This window comes from Monodelphis domestica, chromosome 8 (assembly GCF_027887165.1).
Source record: "Monodelphis domestica isolate mMonDom1 chromosome 8, mMonDom1.pri, whole genome shotgun sequence".
Classification (NCBI taxonomy): Eukaryota; Metazoa; Chordata; class Mammalia; order Didelphimorphia; family Didelphidae; genus Monodelphis; species Monodelphis domestica.
Window position 1 is genome coordinate 192874385 of NC_077234.1, and position 17807 is coordinate 192892191.

Here is a 17807-nt window from a genome sequence, read left to right on the forward strand (position 1 = left end):
ATCTATTATTAGAATGAGAAACCAGTTTTCCTAGCTAGATCATAGAAGGTATCACAAGGAGATGAGTGGAAAGGCAGACCCAGTTTATCAGGGCTACTTCAACAAAAAAATACAATCCAAGCAGAAAAGACCAATCAGTTATCAGGGCTACTTCAACAAAAAAATACAATCCAAGCAGAAAAGAAAATAAAAACAACAGACTGTATAATTTCCATTTTGAGATGAGGAATGGGATAGATAATTCATATGAAGTCATCACTAAATCTTATCTACTGATCCATATAAACACAAACACAGCAAAGCAAGAAGGGACTGGTAAAAATTACCTTGACAAAAGTAGAGGGGATTTTCCCAAACATAGGAAATGCAAGACAAAAGGCAATAGTTGAATACAAAGAAATAACTATGCAATGAGAGGTAATGAAAAAAGATGAGGAAAAAAAAAGAAAAACTCCAGAGAAATAATTTCTGGCAAGAGAATGCTTTCAGAAAAACAGACAAAATATAAAACTAGTAAAGAAAAATGAAGAAAACTAGAAGGTCTCTAAGAATTGGAAAAAACGGAATCATTTCTATAGTTGATAGACTAATTTCACCCAGGCAGCTTCTGACTCTTCCAAAGGTCAGCAGACATTCAGTTCCCTTCTGCAACAATGTCTCCACAATCATTTGCTATGTTCCCATCTACTACTTTGCTTTAGTAAGAGGAATTTGAAGGCTAGGAATAGAAGACTTTACTATTTCTGATGTACTATTTCCCCACCTAAATTCAATCACTCAGAAAAACAGGGGGGCCATGGGGTTATATTATTCTCTCACTTCTGGGCTCACACATCTTTTTTAAAAAGGGGCAAAGAGCAGGGACATAAGCTGTTAAGATTATGATTGTGGCTAAAATGAACAAATTGGCAAGATTACCAAAAACAGTAACTTCTTCTGCTATCTCTTGCAACTGGGATAAGTCATGTAATTAAAACATTTGTTGACTCCCTCAACTACTGGGTCAAAGTACAACAAGAGCTGGGACAGATATCATACATAAAATCAATGTCCTTTGTGATTTAAAATTTCTTTTTGGTTTCCTCTAAAGTGTCTTTCTTACTCTGACTGCCATCTTTCTCCAGTGACTGACTACCCATCTACCTATCTTTATCCTCCAACATCTTAATTATTCTGCTCTTCCAAATTCTAGTGGTCTCTTGGAGATGCTGGAAACACATTTCTTAAAAATAAAAACCCACACAGCTTCTTTCATGTATTCAAAATCCATCGGGAAATGATCCCTTCCTTTAGAGTCCAATTAATGTAAGAGCAGTAGGGCTGATGTCTTTAAAGATGGATCCCAAAACTCCATTCTACTTACAAACTGAATTATGAATAAGGGAGTCAGTGTAGAATATGCAATTATTAAGAGCACTGGATTTAGAGTTAGGGAACCTGGATTTGAATCCTACCTCTGCTACTTGAATTAGGCAATCTTAGCAGAATCATTTAACCTCTGTGACCATAAAAATCATCATCTATAAAATGAGGAGACTAGACAACATGGCCCCTAAGAATCTTTCCAGCTGATTATATTATGATGATAGAACTTTTCATTGGAAGGTCCAGACTCTGTAGTCATACTGCCCCTGAGACCCACTTTATCTTAATCTGTACTTGCTCTAAAAAAAAGAAAATCAGACTCCTGTTCACAAAATTTTCTTGCTCTCATAATATAACCTAGCAAGCTTGGCAGCTGGGGTTTTCTAAGAATGATTAGAGCCCACAATGGAATAATGGCCTCAAAGGATCATCAAATTCTAGAGGCTAAAGGACCTTTGAGGTCTAGGCCAAGTCCCCAATCTGACAGATAATAGAACTCTGAAAAGTGGTTACTTGCCCAACCAAAGTCTTCTGACTCCAAATTCAGAGTACTTTTCATTTATGCTATACTTGACAAGGCCTCTCCCATACCTGGAAATATCTATTTTTAAAGTCATTCTGGTTTGTTTCCAAGTCTTGCTGATATTGCATGCATGGACTACCACTAATAAAAAGGACACAAGAAGAAAGGAAGGACAAGTTTTCAGTTAGGCAAAATACTCTGAGTACTTGATTTTAAGATTGTGAAACAGCAATGACAGCAACAAAGGATATACTTATTTTAATAGCAGTAACTCATGTCAAAATTATTTTATTAAATATGCCAGAAATGCCAGGACACAAGGTTTGAATATATCAAAATTATTTTATTAAATAATTGAAAATATATTAAGTACTGACTGAGGTTAATTAATTGCTTTGGCACAAAGTGGGAGAACAAGAAAATCAAAGGATTTGCCCAATCCTACAAAACTAAAGCATATCACATCACCGAAGAGCCACAAACACAGAGGCATGTGTGTCTACACCATCTATTTTTGAGCCGTTTCCAAGTTCATACAGTTGATTTTATAGCTGCCCTACCCAATTTTAATATCTTGAGTATTCTGTCCTATCTCAACCAATCCATTTAATTGGCATATCCCTCACACACTGGAAATGTAGAGCCAAAGGGTCATAACCAAGGAAAGGATAAGGACACCAAAACTCAAATTCCAATGGGCTAACCACCAACTAAATTCTCACTAAATTACAATATAAACAAAAAAAAATGATGGGATGAATGTAATTTTCCGGTGTATTTCAATTTAGATTTCTCAATTATTTTAAAGGTCCATAAATATTTTTCAAATTTAATAGCTTAATGAAACAAACATAATGTTTTTGTGTATTTTAGGACCTAGGCTAGTCACTTAGCCCTGTTTGCCTCAGTTTCCTCATCTCTAGAATGAACTGGAGAAGAAATTGGCAGACCATTCCAGTACCTTTGCCAAGAAAACACCAAATGGGGTCAGGAAGAGTAGGACATGGCTGAAACTACTGAACAACAACAATTACATTTTATATAGTTTAGAACTCACTTAAGACTTTTGCTGCTAGGAATTTAATACCTCTGGACTAGATGACCTCTAAGGTTCTGTCCAGTTATCAATCTATGATCCAAATAATTATAATGCAAAATACATTTTAATCACATAAAAGTGTGAAAGTCAAGTATAGTATTATGATAGTATTATGTAAGGTCTGAGAGAGTGAGAGAGAGAGAGAGAGAGAGAGAGAGAGAGAGAGAGAGAGAGAGAGAGAGAGAGAGAGAGAGAAATATCCTGGTTTATGAAGAAAAACTTTCCCCAAAGGAGACTATTTTAGTTGAGCCTTCAAAGATGAGTAAAAATTCAAGAGCTAGGTACATTTCACACTAAAATATTATGAATACATCTAAAACCAACTTATATAGCCATCACAAGTGCAGAAAATACATGATAATTTAATATAAAACACTTATTAACAAAAAATTTTAGAATTATAGCTTCCCCAAACTGTTTTCTAGGTAACATTTGATGCAAAACAACAACCTGTTAACCAAAAACTAAATTTAAAATACCAAACAAAAGGTAGTAGGATACACTGTACACTGTTTGGAAAAGGGCAGAACATATACCATAACTGTGCTCCCTATCTCAAAAAAAAAAATTAAGGATCTTCCCCGATCCACAAGTGGTCAAGAGACATATATAAGCAGTTTTCACATGAAGAAATAAAAACTATAAATAAGCACATGAAAAAGTGTTCTAAATCCCTCCTGATTAGAGAAGTACAAATTAAAATAACATTGGGGTACCACTTACACCTAGTAGACTGGCCAATATGGAAAGTGATAAATGTTGTAGGGGATGTAGCAAAATTGGGACACTAATACACTGCTGGTGGAGTTATGAATTGGACCAAACATTCTGGATGATACATTAATTAGGATGTGTGCTGCACACATTATAATTATTACAGGGACAATTTGGAACTATGCCCAAAGGGCTTTTAAAGACAGCCTACCCTTTGACTCAGCCATGCAACTGCTGGGTTTGTACCCCAAAGAGATAATAAGGAAAAAGACTTGTACAAAAATATTTATAGTCACATTCTTTGCGCTGGCAAAAAATTGGAAAATGAGGGGGTGTCCATAGATTGGGAAATAGCTGAACAAATTGTGGTATCTGATGGTTATGGAATACTATTGTGGTGAAAGGAATAATGAACTGGAGGAATCCCATGTGAACTGGAACAACCTCCAGGAATTGATGCAGAGTGAAAGGGGCAGAACAAGGAGAACATTGTACACAGAGATAGATACACTGTGGCACAATCAAATGTAATAGACTTTTCTACTAGCAGCAATGCAATGACCCAGTACAATCACAAGAAAGAACGCTATCCACATCTAGAGAAAGAACTGGGGAAGTAGAAATGCAAAAGAAAAACATATGATCTATCATTTAGTTCGATGGGGATATGATTAGGGTTTTGATATTAAAAGATCACTCTACTACAAATATGGATAACATGGAAATAGGTTTTGAATAATGATACAAGTATAATGTAATGGAATTGCTTAGCAGATCTGGGAGGGGGATAAAAGGGGGGATCATGAATCATGTAACCATGGGAAAATAATCTAAAGAAAAAAAAGAAAAATCAATAATCAAATTCAATAGGTTTGGTGAGCACTCCTATTTTAAATCATTGTTTTCTATCCACATACTTGCCAAGTTATTTGGTTTATTCATACATTTATAAATTATTTACAAAAATGTATAAGATCCTGTGTGACAGAACTATGGGAGAAACCAAAGAGTAAGATTCTCATGCAACTTATTGAATAACAAGAAAGATGAACTACACATACAAATTAACTAAAAATATCAGTGTTCAAGTGAATTAAGGAAGGTATGCAAAAAATTACTGACAGAAAAGGAAGACCACCTCTTGATGCTAGAGTTAATCCATGTAGATAAAATCTGGGATGACTTCTTGGAAAAGACAGTATTTGGGCTGGGCACTGAAGGATAAGAAAGAACTATCATGCTATAAACAAAGGCATAAACACTGAAGAAGGTATACTAGAGAAAAAGAAAGCAGCTCAGACTATAGAACACTGCACAAAAGGAAGAAGAATATGAGATATGATTAGAATGGTAGAAGGGAAGCCAAATTTAGGATTTTTCTGCTATAGGCAAAAGGACAGAAATCTCTGAAGGGTTGTAGGAGAAGATTTTGGTCACTCAGTAAACATTAAATGTCATGGGTATGTAGCAAGTATTCAGGAAAGACTAGTATGAGGCCTCCTCACTGTCCTTTGGTATCCACCTGACACCCAGCTCTCACCTGTGGCTCTAAAAAGCTGTAGCTTGTACAGTGGCCACACCCCAGTAAACCATCTGGACAAGCAAGTTAAACTGGGTTGAGGGTAACCAACCAGCCTCGAAGTGGGGTAGAGGGGGAAGATGATTCTCTACTCCAAGGTTATGAAGATTCCTCCCACCAACACCACTGAGGAAGGAATAGAGGAGAAAAATGTGCTTCAACCACCATGAAGGCAATTGAAGGTGCTGTGAAGCATTTAAGAGCTTGGTTAGACAGTGAAGAAGCCAAAGTCATCCACCATATCCCTGGCCATTGCCAGTTATCCTGACTTTTGTCTTGCCCCTTGACTTCAATGACTGGAAAAGAAAATGAGTCTAAGTACTTTGTCTAACTCTGCCTCTCACTTAAATCCAATTTATGTGCAAGTCAAAAGGCATCACCAGTGATGTAATTTTGGTCCTCTTCCAGTATGGACAGCAACCAATCATTAAATGCTTACTATATATGCTAAGCACTACAACTATGAAGACAAAAGCCAGTCTCTGCTGTCATAGTTCACAACCTAAGGGAGGAGAAAAAATGCATATAGATATATTTGTTTAAATCTATGTAGAAGAACTTGAGAAGAAAAGCACTAGAAGGATAAGGGAAAAGCTTTCTACAGAAGACAGCACTTTACCTAAGACTTGTAAGAAGCCAGGAGGCACAGCAGAGGAAGGACATTCCAGGCATGAGTAACAGCCAGGAAAAATGCCTGGAGAAGAGGTCAGGATCTGATTAGATCCGTGCTTAAACAAAGTCAATTTGCCAGCCATGTATAAGATATACTAGCAAAGAAAGAATATGCATTAACTAATTAAAGACAAAACAACAAGGGCTTTAGTAAAAGAAACTCAAAGATGACTCTCAACTCCAAAATTTCAGTCCTGGAAGGAATAAATAAATTAGGGCAGGGGGAGGTATTTTACCATAATCATCTTGTCATAACCTCTCCATAGATTAGAAATTCAAGAGGAAGCAATGTAGTATCTTTGTACTTCCCTTGGCACAATGGATAGAGTACCAGACCTAGACTCATCTTCCAGACTTCAAATCCAACCTCAGATCCTTACTAGTTTGGTGACTCTGGAGAAGTCATTTAACCCTGTTTGCCAGTTTCCTCATTTCTAAAATGAGCCAGAGAAAGAAATGGCAAAACACAACATTATCCCTGCAAAAAAAAAAAAAAACAAATAGCATCACAGAGAGTTCAACCTGACTGAACAAAAAAAGCCAAGGATTGAAGGATAAGAAGGCACAAACAAGGTTGAAATATGTAGCAAGCTGCTCACAATACTTTAGTAATTCTATTTTGAATAAAATAAAGAAAAGTAATTTAGGGAAATTGGGCAGCATCAGTATTGATTTCAAGATTTGGAGTCTTAATCATAAATAAAGTTTCAAGTTCCACTTATTCAAATATTGTCTAACCTCATGCCACTTGGAACAAGTCAGATCTCACAACCTAAAAAAGCAGGATCTGGTCTCTTTGGTAATTGGATGGGACATCACCTCAGAACACTGGGTTCAAGAGAAATGACAGGACAGAGGGGAGAATGAAGCTGCCTTGGGACTAGGAAGCCCTAAGTGCAAATCTTGATTCTGGTGGATACTGGCTGTGTGACCCTGGAAAAATCATTTAATCTCAGTTCTCCAAGCCAATCTTAGGTGCTAATCAAGAGTTCCCTGTATCAGAGAAGTCACATAGTTCTGTTCTTATCCCTAATCTCAGTTGATTAACCCAAATTATGTATGATTTTTAAAAATTCTTCAACCTACTCTCTCCCAAATACTGAATGAAGTCAACAAGAATTAATTAAGCAGCGACAATGTGCCTCACACTGTATTAAACACTGAGGATACAAAGAAAGGCCAAAAAAAAAAGGTGCACCCTCATGAAGTTCCCCCTCTAAAGGGCAAAACACCATGGACATATGTAAACAAGATTTAGACAGTATAAACTAGAAAAAAAATAATTAAATCACATCAACATTAACTTCCACTTACCCAGCTTAAAACTTCATTCTCTCTAAAGACTGTTCCAAAACTAGCCTCTCATTTAGTTATATGGCATATATGATGAGTATATGTTTCCACCATAAGCATAACTTCTTAGTAACCATTACTGGTTACTTATATCAAATTCCTCATCCCCTTGATGGAAAAATCAGGACTTCCTGAAATAATGAATTTGGAAAGCTTGGTAATAGAATAAACAAGAATGGGCTATTCTCAAATGCAGAGGGAATCTCTTTAAAGTACCACCAGATTTCTGTGAGGGCTGCTACTATTACATATCTTACTATGGCCAGCCTTCAACTATAGTTAACTTTCTGCTTTCTAGTATTCATTTAAACAGCACTTCTCCAATATAAATGACCAAAAAGTAATTGTTTGAATTAAATGTTTTAACTAAAATGTTTTAACTAAAAAGCTCGACAGAATCTTGAAATGCTGAAGAATAATTGTGAATGTCCACCTCCTAAGAAACAACAGATAAAAAGTATCCATAATATGATTTTACATATAGATATAGATAACTTATTAGACATAGAGATAAATAGAGATTGATAGATATAGAATTCTTGTGTTCCTGAGCAGCACTTTAGCAGCAGGAATCATGAGTAGCAGATTTATTGTAACTTGGAAATATAATCCCTTTGCTAAGAATTTTTTGCTTAAAGAGAATTATGAATAAAATCCTAAGATTTTTTTTGCTCCCCAGCCTCAAAGATGCCTACACCAGTTATGGGTGAGAAGCAGTTCTACAGGTAAGCAGTGAGCTGCAAGGAGCACATCCCCACTCTCCCTATATTCAAGATAGAAACTAGGTTTTCCATACCAACAGGACTTTTCAAATAAACAGCTTTTCTGGTGTAAAAAAAAAAAGGCAGCATGGCTATTATTATTCTGAATTGTTGTAGAAGTGTGGAGGTGCTGAATTCAAGACCTGTATCTGCATCCTCCCTATCTACCTACTTTTAAAAATAGATAAATCTCTAGATCTGGCTGGAGATATATCTGCATATCTAGGTCTTTGTCAAATGGTCCCCTTCTCTGTTGCAGAAAAGGGAGGGCAGGGAGATAACTCAGGAATTAAAATGTAACAAAAAATAAATTAAATTTTAAAATGTCATAAGAATCTTGAAATGTCTCCCAAGTTGGCAAAGATTAAATAATATTCAGTATATTTTTAACATTAAATGTGTAGCTGATCATATTCTAATTTTATGAAATATACATACCTTCGATTTTATTGGCACAGAAAACTCCCAGTAAGGACAAGAAACTCTCTCTACCAGAAGAGGTTCGGTGCCTGCTCTGCTTTAGCGGTGTTAGTTATATGGGACACTGAGAGGTTAAATGAATCTCTCAGTCTCACAACCATTATGTGTCAGAGGTGAAACTTGAACCCTGGTTTAGCTGACTTAAGCTGCCAGTTCTCTGTTGATTTTACCAGTTAGCCTCTGGTTTAATCCAGAGAATGTTATATTAACTTATTAACAAAAACAATACCTTCCCCTAACAAATTATGTAGAAGAGTTTATTATCTTTAAATCCTGAATCCTATCAAATCTTCCTCACCTTTCAATTATGATAAATACATGGGAAGAGATGAAGATAACCTTAACTTGTGGTATTCCAACCAAATGATACTATATAAAATGCTTTGCCCAAATTTCTTCCTTCGTGTTAACTTCTAGAAAGAATCTTATTAGTGTAAAGATTAAAATTTAGGGGAGACTGAGACAGGTAGAAATTAGTTTCTCTCTGCAAGGAATATTATATTTTATGAGGTTTATTAAAGGTTAAGAATTAAAGAAAATACAGGATAAGAAACATGTGCCTAGGCCAGAGGCCTAGACAAGACCTCACCTACATTATGGAAAGAGCCACGTCTGCTCCAAAACGGAAGTCCAAAAAGGAGAGAAAAAGACCCCCAAAACCTTTGCTACCAGCTTAAATCCTTTCTCGATCTCGGCCCACCTCAGAATTCCTGTGAGATTACAAAGCATTTTGGGGAAGTGGAGCAAGGGCTTGTGGGGATTGAAGTCCAGAGTTCAAATCTCAATTTTACATTCCCCCGTTTGATCCTCTGGGAAGAAGTCCTTTCCCAAAGGATCATAAAAACATAATCAATTTAAAGATTACAATAATTTGAGGATGAGAAAAAACAAAACAAAACCAATAATTGCTGAACGCATTGACAAAAAGCCCATTAGGGGGCAGTCCCCTTTGGCATGAAAGTATACATACAAATAAATGTTCATCAATTTTGTGCAACTTGTGGTCTGGAGGCATCTTCATTATGTCTTCTCCAACAGTTCAGTTTCTGGGTTCAGAGAGGTAGCATCTTCTTTACCTAAAATTCTTCTCAAAAGGAATTTAAACTTTGCAATTTAAATAATGATACTTTTTTACATTCCCCCCGTTAAGAGGATGATTAAAAAAAAAAACAGGATCACTTAGGGATGTATGGCTGAAGTATGAGGTACATGAATCAATTGGCAAGAGAAATTAAAAAGATATCAGAAAAATCAAAAAGAAAAGAAAAAAATTTCTGGATGAAAATATAGACTATCAAAGTCTGATGTGTAAACATTCAACCCTCTCACTAGACAGAAGGATTTTTTTGTTTGGCTTTGTTTCCGTGACAAAGTTTTCCGTATGACTGAGAACAGTTATATGATAAGCAACAGGGAGTTTTTCATCATACAGACAAACCTCTAAGCAAAAACTCTGGTTTAAAACATGGTCCCAGAACAAGTTTTTAAACTTGCTAAAATCTCAAGATATAACAATATTTCCTGGTCATCTACAAACTGATATTATTCTGCACATACTTGAGTACTAACAGCAAATAATAAGAGCTAGTATTTATGTTGAAGGTTTTCAAAGCTTTTTTTTATCTTCATCCCCATTTCACAGATGAGAAAACTGAGGCTGAGATTGTCCAGTGTCCCAGAGCTACCAAGTGTCTGGGTTCCAAATTGAACTCGGGTCTTTGGTTTCCAAACCCAGCATTCTGTACACTGCATCAATTTGTTGCTAATGAAGGCAAAGCACATAAAAATAAATGTACTTTCCTGCCTTGAAGAGTTTACAATGTAGTATGGGGGAGTAACATGAACAGCTAAATAACAAGAAAAAATACAAGTGCCAGGAGAAAGGGAAAAGTCAATATTGTATCTCCCGTGGAAGGTATATGAGAATGCTTCACAAGAAAGCAGTATTTGTGTTAGGCCTTAAATGATGAATAGCAGGAGCAGCTGGGTAGTACTGTGAATAGTCTCCAAGTCTGGAGTGGGAAAGGTTCAAATCTGGCCTCAGACTAGCTGTACAACCCTGGACAAGTCATTTAATTCCAACTGCCTAGTCCTAAGCCATAAGATTCTAAAATAGTAGGTAAGGGTTAAAAAAAAAAAGATAAATGGTAATATTTCAAAAAGGTAGACAGTCTAAGTAAAGAAAACAGCATGAACAAAATTTAGTTCATATTCAAGAACAAACAATAGTAAATACATTTAAGAGATAGTAGAAAGAAGCTTGAATGACAAATTATGTAGGGAATAGTCATTAATAGCTAGGTGGCACAGTACTTGAAGACAGGAAGGCTCATCTTCATGAGTTCAAATCTGGTCTCTGAAACTTACTAGCTGTGTGACCCTGGACAAGTTACTTAACGCTGTTTGCCTCAGTTTCTCAGCTATCAAATGAGCTGGAGAAGGAAATGGCAAACCATTCCAGTATCTCTGCCAAGAAAATCCTAAATGGGGTCTCCAAAAGTTAAACATGACAAAAACAAGTAAACAAGAAAAAGGGAGCCAATGAGCATCTCTAAGGAGAAAAGTGAGATAAAGTCCATCAAGATAATAAGATATTAATAGCAAAAGAAAAATCAAGGAAAAGAGTTTTTTAAGATCTCTTGATTTTTAAAGGGATCTATTGGGAAATGTCTTTTTCCTAGCTAATTATTACTTTGCACTAGCCTAAAATGCCAAATGTTAATGATAAATGATAGCCTACTAGCACTGCGTAATTATAACTTTATTTTAGTGGCATACCAAATAGGCAACATATAGGAAAATAGTAATCCTTATGAAAGTTAGGGAGAATTCTTCCACCTCTGTAGATATAGTTACCAACTAAATGACAATATTGGGGGGGGGGGCAGCTAGGTGGCTCAGTGGATTGAGAGCCAGGCCAATGGATGGGAGGTCTGGGGTGCAAATCTGACCTCAGACACTTCCTAGTTATGTGACTTTGGGCAAGTCACTTAACCCCCATTGCCTAATCCATTCTTCTGCCTTAGAACCAATGCAAAGTATTGATTCTAAGAGGGAAGGGAAGGGTTTTTAAAGATGACAATCATTGACATAAAAAAAAATCATTGACATTTGGTCATTATAATCAACAAAATTAAAGCAACAAAAATAAAAGCAATATAATTTATATACTTCCTTAGAATTATAAAACCTTTCACATATATTGTCATTTTGACCCTCATGTGGTCATATTTTACAAGATCTCTCTTTCAAAATTTCACAACTTTCAAAAAAATAAAAAAGACTGGAAAAAAACAGATTGGGGATGAGGGAGTAGCAAGAGAACATAAGCAAAATTATAATTTCTTTGGGAACTCCTGTAAAGGAGAGGATTTACAAGACAAGACAAGCATGCAACACAAAGTAAAGGACCTCAGCTGTCAATCAAAAAAGAACATTCCAAATAGAATGTTCCCAGGAAAGGCAGTTGGGGGAGTCAAGTGAGGCTGAAGGAGGAGAAGCTCTGAACAGGACCACTGTTAGCTTCTGTCCTAAGCTGAAGGACCCTTGGGGGGCTTCTGAAGCTAGGCTGAGAAGAAACTAATTCTTGTTGTTGGCTAAGTGTGGTAAGATATTGGTGTCTCTGAGACATCCTATTCCAAGGAAAAACTCTCTGAGAATTAAGACCAGGAATAGCTCTACAGCTTAGGCTTTTCAGTGAATTGCTTGGAACATTGATAGGTTAAATGATTTGCCCAGTCACAAAATTAGTATAAATAAAAGGTGAGGTCCAGGTCATCTGCATGTAAGAGCAGCTCCCTATCCACTGTGCTAAGCTGGCTCTTCATAACAGAAATGGTCATTACCTTATTAAGTATTAATTAAGCACTCATGATGTGCAAAGCATCACAGAGAACAAAAGAAGTTACATGTATTCTGCCTGGCTATCTAGAGTATCTGTCAAAACTGTCTATCCCTTGAGTACTGATACCCATGTTAAGCTTTCACTTATGACAGTCAGTAGATCTATCTTGGCAACTTGCATTTTCATTGTAACATTTTTCAAGAACCAAAATGAATTCATAAGTGAATTTGTGAGACAAAGTAGTATAGTGGATAGTGAACTGGCCTTGTGCCAAGAAGACTATGGGTTCAAGTTCAGCCTCTGATACATACTGGCTGTGTGATCCTGGATTTAAGTGCTACTGGCAACAGTGTAAACCTGAAAGTTGCATAAAATGTGCTGACCTATACTGCTGTCAAAGAGGCATTCTCACATCAATGAAATCATAAGTCCACTGAAAATGTTTATTAGAACATAATCCAGAAAGATAAGTTTTTAGCTAATTATATATACAAAACTTCTAACGGCTATATAAATATCCATAAGCATGTAATTTTTGCTCTTTATAGCTCAGTGTTAATAATTAAGCCTTCAGAGATTATCTTGCTCCTTCAGGGTAAGGGGAAAATTCAAAGTGAAAAAATAGTCACAGAAGAAAAGCTTCATTTAAATTTTAAAATTGTAGCCCTAAATAATACAGGAAAAAGAAAACATTCTGACTTGCTGGAGCTACTTACTTAAAAAACCAGTTCAAATGACTTGCCTTGAATGACTCTGGAGTTGCCTGAACTTATGCATCTGAGCTACCAACCACATTTCCCGAATATTTGCAGTTAAGGCCTTTTAAGTAAGCTTTGAAGTATTTCCATAACTCATTTTCAGAAATAAACAATTGGATGGCCCCATTTGCAATCCATCTGAACAAGTACACAATTTAGTTTCCTCCCTCACTGGGGTGATCTATGGGTAGTTTCCAGCTCATTTAAGAAGAAACTTAGCTTACCAGCTCTCAAAACTTCCTCCCCAGTAGAGTGAGCAAGCACTCTTATACTGTAAGGTCATTAAATCTCAGTTTTAAAGTTACAGACACTTTTCCCCAAGCACTATTTCTCCCCCAATGTTCACTGCAGCTTTACCAATTAAAAGTGTTCCTTTCACACAGAGCAATAGCCAGGAAATTACATAAATGCAAAGGAGAGAGTTAAAGTGAAAGGCTCCAGGTAATAGAAAGTAATCAAAGAGTCCTTAGGGGATCATAAAAGGTTATATACAATCTGTATATACCCACCAGGTCATCCACTCAAGAATCCAACCAGTGTATTTAATGCTTATGATAGGATAAAATATCTGCCTTACTGGAAAACAGCAGTAGTGTAAAATGGAAGAAGTTTGGAGATTTCTAGAATCTTGGCATCAGTAAAAGAATTCAGTTAGAAAGATGATTAAGTACCTTCACATAAACATAAAATGACCAAAAACCTATGAAAAGGCAAATTCTAACTAGTGCAAACTAGGTTTAGAAAGGGGCAAGGGGCTTGTAACTTCATTAGTGTCAAAATCAAATAGAAATCTGGGGCTGTTCATTCAGAGAGAAGGATTCCTGGGGGCCACATTTGGACTTAGTTTTAAAAGTAATGTTATATATGTATAACACTAAATTCATACATATTTTACACATATATAACATTACATATGGGTATTGTCAAAGTGGAAATCTAGGAGTCCCCAGTTTATTTAGTTAGGAGGTAGAAACCCCAGGTTTTGACCTTGTCACAGGAGAGTTTTCCCCCTGAGGGAAGGTCCTACTTCACCAGACAATAGACAATCCACTTCAGGTGGGAGATAAACCCAATCTAGGGTGAAGTGACTCTTTGCAGAAGCCTTTCCCAGTACATCACACCCTCTTTTCAATGATAGAACTCAGAACCTTCAGCTTGGGAGACTGATGCCCTGCCAGCAGGGCCAGTCACTGGACTTTAGCTCCCACCTGAAGTGGATGGTCTATTGTTATCCTGAGACCAGTGAAGTAGGACCTTCCCTCAGGGAGAAAACTCTCCTGAGACAAGGTCAAAACCTGGGGTTTCTACCTCCCTACTAAATAAACTGGGGATCTCTAGATTTCCACGTTGTCACAATATTATTATCTTTTTATTTTGTTAAGAATTTCCCAATTACACTACAAGTGGCCAGGCTTGGCACTTTTGGTGTAGGGAACTTCAAGAGAAAATCCCTTCTAACAATGTAAAAATTAGCCCCTTCTCTGTGACTTCTAGCCAAAATGAGTTCTCTAAGGAAGCAATAAAAAGGGCACTGGTTTTGGAGTGGGAAAGGATAGGGGTATGGATGCACCTTTTTCTCAACTTAATTTTTTAGAAAGCTGCCCAGAATATTAAGAGGTTAAGTCCAGGGTCAAATAACTAGTAAATGAATGGACTGCTGTATCTCAAGAAACTGTGTCATGTTTGCATGTGCCAACAGCACTATGGCATACTAGAGAGAGAACTGGCCATATACCCTAAAAGTCCTAAATTCAGGTCCTGCTTCTAAAACATCATTTAATCTCTCAACGCCTAGGGGAGCTCTCTTAAGAATTTAAGTTGAAGAAAAGGTGCTGCCCTGAATTAACAGGGGTTAATTCAGCCAAAGACACAAGTCCAGTCCCTATCCTTCTTGACTCCAAAGCCCGGGCGCTACATATTTATTGCCTCTGTCTCTAATTCCAGTATCGGGAAGTCAACTATTATTTAGATGACAATTAGTTATTTATCAATCATCAACTAGTTGGGAGAGAAAACCAAGGCATTTAAATAAATGGAGACCTGCAAGTCCGTCAAAACCACTCTAAGAAGTTGTTTAAAAGCTTGACTTCAATTTGTCAGGTGTTTTAGTATTCATCAGCGGAAAGACGCAGGCATTCTCCAGCATTTTTATTATTCACCAATTAAAATGTTTTGCAAATGAAATCCCTCCACATCAGACAAAATAAGTTGTTTATTGTGCAAGTTAGTACTTAAAACCCTCGCGCCCTAAACAATAAGGTAATTTTACATCGCAATTGTCTCCAGAGTAAGAAAACTATTTTGAATCTTGGGTTCAAATAACTAGTGTGAGGAAGTCATCCAAATAATATGGCCCAGGACCTGACTATTTGGAATCCGGCACGTTACGTGCCTTTTGCAAACATCGCTTGATCATCTTCTATGAAACCTGACTGTAACATCGTGGGCAACATTGCCAATAAAGAGAACACAAGAGGTAAAGTAGGGCTGCTTCCTCTCCGTTTTCCCCCTTAAATCTACGATTCTTTACGCTCTTGAATTTAGCCGTATCTTGCTATTTACTCTCAATCCAGCTAAAACCCAAGGAGCTTCCTAGCTCTGGGGAGGAAGAGCTACTTCCCAGGAGGCTAGGGAGCTAGGAGCTTCCTGCCTCCGCCAGTCAGGAGCCACCACCAGCCGGGAGTCCCAGAGACCAAACCCGCTGCTTTATCTCCGCTCCATCAACCTCTCTGGGCAAATTCTCCCTTCCCTCCCCAACAGACCTCTACCACAACCTATTTCCTTCTTCTTATCATTCAGCAATGCAGGGCGAAATACCCGTGCCGGCACCCCCAGCGTTCCCTAGCCTCCACCTCTGGGCTCCTAACCGGAGCTGAACCAGCCCACCAGGTCCTTGCCCCGCCCCCACCTTTCCTCCTCCTCCCCGGGCGCCCCGCGCACTCCACCTCCAAAACACAGCTACACCCACTCAGGAGGCTAAAGAAAGGAGGAAAGGGGACCACCAGGGAAGGAAGGAAGGAAGGAAAAAGGGAGGACAGAGGGGAGAGGTGTTTAAAAGTGCAGATGCTCCTGAGAAGGTGGAGGGGGGGTTGCCCCCCGGACCCCAGCAGAGCACGAGGGCGAGGTGTGGGGAGAAGGGACAGAGCGGAGCGAAAGAGAACCCCCACCGGCAGCCAGCCCATCCACCTTTCCTTGCGGGAAGGGGGCGCCCCACATCAACTCTGTTTAATCAGTCCAAGTTTCTGGCGGTGCCCTGTACCCCAAACCCACAGGCTCTTCCCTTTCTCACCACCCCCTCCCCAACCCCACACGCGTGCACACGGAGCCCCTCCTCTCTCCGCACCGCTCCCCATCCCAGTCCGACACTTACCGACCGAGTGGGGGCCAACGATGGGGGCTGGGGGGGACGCCCTTGGCCGGGAGAACGGAGGCAGAACACGGAGAGAGAGCTGACCGTGGGGTAGAGTGGAGCAGAAAGCACGGGGGAGGCCCCCCCCACCCAAACTCCTTCGAGCTGGAAAAGGGTCCCTGCTGGCCGGCCGGCCGGCACACTCAAGCCCCGGAGGAGAAGGAAGAAGAGGAAGAGGAGGCGGCGGCCCGGCTCCCCCGCCAGAGGAGGCTTCGCTCTTTGTCTCCGCCGCTCCCCCTCCTTCCCCTCACCACCACCACCGCTGACTACTGCTGCTGCTCTTGCTGCCGCGGCTGCCGCTGCTACTACCTCCTGCTCCTGCTGCTGCTGCCGCCGCCGCCGCCGCCGCCACCGCCGCTCCCGCTCCCCCTCCCGCGGCGGAGGCGGACTCTCCCGAGGGGACGGGGCTGCTGCTCTCCTTCTACTCCTTCGGCTACGGTACCTCCTCCTCTCCTCCCGCTACCGGCCGGACGTCTCCCAGGCCTCTCTCTAGTTCTTCAGTTCTTCTTCACCGCTCGCGGCCAGACCAAACCCGGGATGGTAACCGCGGCTGTGGCAGCAACCCCTCCCCCCATACACATAACTCCCTCCTCCTCCTTCCTCCTCCTTTTCCCCTCCCCTTCTCCTCCTCCTCTTCTAGTCGCCACCGCCTCCTCAACTGCTCCTCCCCTGGCCCGGGCTGTGACGCGGTGGGCTCGACTGGAGGCCTTCTCCACCCCAACACCACTCCCTCCTCCCTCCTCCTCCCCAACCTCACTGCCCTACGCAGGCTTGCAAGCTCGGGGTTGAGCTGCGGCACTTGCGCTCAGGCTGGGCTCGGCTGCTTTGCCCACGATGGGCTGGTTAGGGAGATGACGAGAACGGTGCCCTCTTGCTCAGACTACTGCCATACCCAGCTCAGCCCGGGGTGCAGCCCTTTGCACTTACGGAGTTCAAGGTGCCTGGGCCAGGGGGGGACCAATTGCCTTCCAAGTGGGGATGCCCACCTCCGGGTTGAGAGAACTCTGCTGGAGCCCCCAGTTGTGAGGAGTGGGGGAGAAAAGGAGGTGGAGCTGTTCAGAGGCTGCTCTCACTCTCTCGCCTGCTACGTCTCCCAGCGAGTGCTTGGGTACAAAAAGACCATTGGGATCTCGGGCCACTGTAGGAGGGATAGAAATGGTTCCAGGACTCCTCGGTGAGCTTGGGAAGCTTGCATGCAAGCTTAGCGATCAGTAAATACCGCCCATCCGCGGTAGTGGGTAAACGCGGTG

General features: G+C 39.8%; 1 protein-coding gene across 6 annotated transcripts in view; it reads right to left on the reverse strand.

Annotated features, from left to right (window-relative positions):
- Nucleotides 1-17565, reverse strand: part of NCK2 (NCK adaptor protein 2) — a 195428-nt gene extending 177863 nt beyond the window's left edge. For 3 of the 6 annotated variants that reach the window (XM_007501188.3, XM_007501186.3, XM_007501187.3), the window contains exon 1: nucleotides 16519-16656. The gene's annotated coding sequence lies outside the window, so the exon portion shown is untranslated. Of the gene's footprint in view, nucleotides 1-16518; nucleotides 16657-16999; nucleotides 17124-17484 lie in introns of those variants that run through there. The other 3 variants (XM_007501189.3, XM_056807319.1, XM_056807318.1) reach the window with 3 other exon arrangements.
- Between the last annotated feature and the right edge of the window lie 242 nt (nucleotides 17566-17807).